This window comes from Dendroctonus ponderosae, unplaced genomic scaffold (genome assembly GCF_020466585.1).
Source record: "Dendroctonus ponderosae isolate FM_Combo_2020 unplaced genomic scaffold, Dpon_F_20191213v2 Dpon_F_20191213_1, whole genome shotgun sequence".
Lineage (NCBI taxonomy): Eukaryota > Metazoa > Arthropoda > Insecta > Coleoptera > Curculionidae > Dendroctonus > Dendroctonus ponderosae.
Window position 1 is genome coordinate 41,684,484 of NW_026017110.1, and position 2,730 is coordinate 41,687,213.

The window sequence follows — 2,730 nt, forward strand, 5'->3', positions numbered from 1 at the left end:
TCAGGTCTCGATGCCGTAGGTGAGTATTGGTCTTACGCATGTTTTGTATATTCGAACTTTACTGTAGATGCTCATATGTTTGTTGTTCCATATGAGGTCTCTTAAGCACCCAGATCTTAACGAGGCTTTGTTGACCTAGGATTTGAGATTTTTGGTTAGTTTGTGGCGGCTTGAAATATCCGCTCCAAGGTATTTGGAAATTGTGACTTACCCGTCAATTTCATTATTTATAACCGGCCTAGATCTCGTTGGTTCCTTTGCAAATCTCATACATTTTGTCTTGGATATTGATATTTGCATATTAAATTGTGTGCTGACTTGATTGAATCTGTGAAGTTGCCTTTGCAAATTGTCCTCCGTTTCTGCCAATGTTTCGCGTCATCAGCGTAGCAAATTATGCTAATGAGTTTGCTGTTGATCATATACCACATTCTTAAGCCGCTGATCTCTTCAATGATCTTGTCCATAAGCAGGGTGAACAGAAACGGGCTTAACCTATCCCCTTGTCCCTTATACCCTGTGATACCGGTATATCATTTGTTATTTTATGATCAACATTAATTCAGGTTGACTTGCCTGTGTTTAGACACCATACTGTGTTTATGATTCTTGCCGGGGTTCCTTTTTTCTTCAAGATGTTGATAATGTCTTCCACTCGAACTCGGTCAAATGCCTTTGTCAAATCTGTAAAACATGCAAACGCGGGGGAGTCGAATTCTATTGCTTTTTCTTTGATTTAACGTATGCTAAATAGGGCCTAATCCTAGCTGGTCGTCTTTGATTTCGATCTGTCGTTCAAGGTTATCTTTGCCTGCCTTGATTTTTGTCCCTTTTTGAAGATGAGTATGTTGAATGTTGAAGTTCTTATGCCAGTCGTCCGAGATTATTTGTGAGCTTAATATTCCTTAAAGAGTTGCGTTAGTTTTTTTTGTGAGTTTATTCGACCGTACTATCAAAATTGGTTGTGTTTATAGTCCACACGCGCTGCTTTTCTATTGTTAAGTTTTTTTCTGTTGTTTTTTACTTCTTCTACGTTGGTGAGTTAATCCTCATACTTTCGTTCAATCCTCCGTATCTCTGCATTCACTCGGTTTCCGGTTTCTTTGTGGTTGATGAGATTATCTTGGAACCCTGGTTGGTTGTGGCTTTGAGCGTGCACGTTAACTTATTTTCCTCCTAAGTATTCTACCGGCGCTTTTATCCTTTCCCAGTTCTCATTGACATTGCCGTCGGTTAGATTTTCGTAATTTGAGTAATTTGTTGGCAAGTCTCCGCTGGTATAATTATTTTGTGTTGTAATAGTTGGGTGACTGGGTGTTGTATTTTTCACTATGTACAAGGTGATTCAAAATTTGCCTCATTCCTTTTAAGGGGTTATAGGGCGCTCACTTGGAGAGTACGAGAAAATTATTGAATTTTTTTTTTTTGCAAATTTGTTGAAGATATTAAGAGTTGCAAATCGAATTTTAACTTTGTTATTAAGCATTATTTTGAAGGTGTTCCATGTTAGTTGGTAGCATATTGGAATACCTAACCGCTCGAAAAGAAAAATTACTATCTTTGCTTCAAATTACGAAAATTTTCGATATTAAAAAACACTCTTCTACAATTCTTTTATAAAAAATTGCAGCGGCAATGATGTTTTTCGTCTTTAACAAGTAGTCACAGGTAGATATCTTTTTTCGCGAATAACGAGCATTTGTCAAATTGTTAGTTACTGACTTTCAAGCTTCTTTTACAAAATGTTCACCAATATTGAATACGCGGATATGCTATTAGTTATGGGGGAATGCCACAGTAATGTAGCAGAAGCTGTTAGAACTTACGCCAATAGCTTTCCCAACCGACGACAGCGCAGCGCGCATGTCCTGCGCCGGCTAATTTAAAGGGCTAGAGATACTGGACGATTGGCTCCAAGAATTGAAATACAAAGTGGACGACCAAGAGGTGCTCGGGTTCCGGACATAGAAGAACAGGTACTGAATTTAATCGCAGCAGATCCTTCCAGGAGTACACGGAGCGTTGCGCAACAAATTACACTTTCCCAGGCAACTGTACACCGGATTATTGCCGAGGAAGGGCTTCACCCTTACCATTTATCTAAAACACATACACTTTTACACACCTACTATCCATTAAGGCAACGTTTTTGTAATTGGCTTTTGGAACAAAGCCGACAAAAAACGCAATCGTTTTCACAACACATTTTATGGACCGACGAAGCAAACTTCAGTAGAGATGGATTTTTCAACTCCCGCAATGCTCATGTTTATGCCACCGAGAACCCACATGCCACAATTTCGTTACATCACCAAGACCGATTCAGTGTAAATGTTTGGGCAGGAATCCTGGGTATTCACCTATTGGGACCCGTAATTTTGACATCTCGGCTCAATGGTGAACATTTTTTTTTGTTTCTTCGTTCGGAATTTTAAAATCTACTGGACAATCTGCCACTAGCCGCTGTTCAAAATCTCTGGCTCCAAATGGACGGGGCTCCAGCGCATTTCGCTGCTCCGGTAAGAGCTTGGCTTAACCATGAATACGCAGACAAATGGATAGGCCGAAATTGATTAGTAAACTGGCCACCAAGATCCCCTGACCTGAATCCGATGGATGTCTTCTTCTGGGGGCACATTAAATCTTGTGTACCGAACAAAAGTACAGAATGAGCAGGAGTTAGTAACTCGAATACGGGAAGCTGCACAAAATGTGAGTCCAGGAATGTTA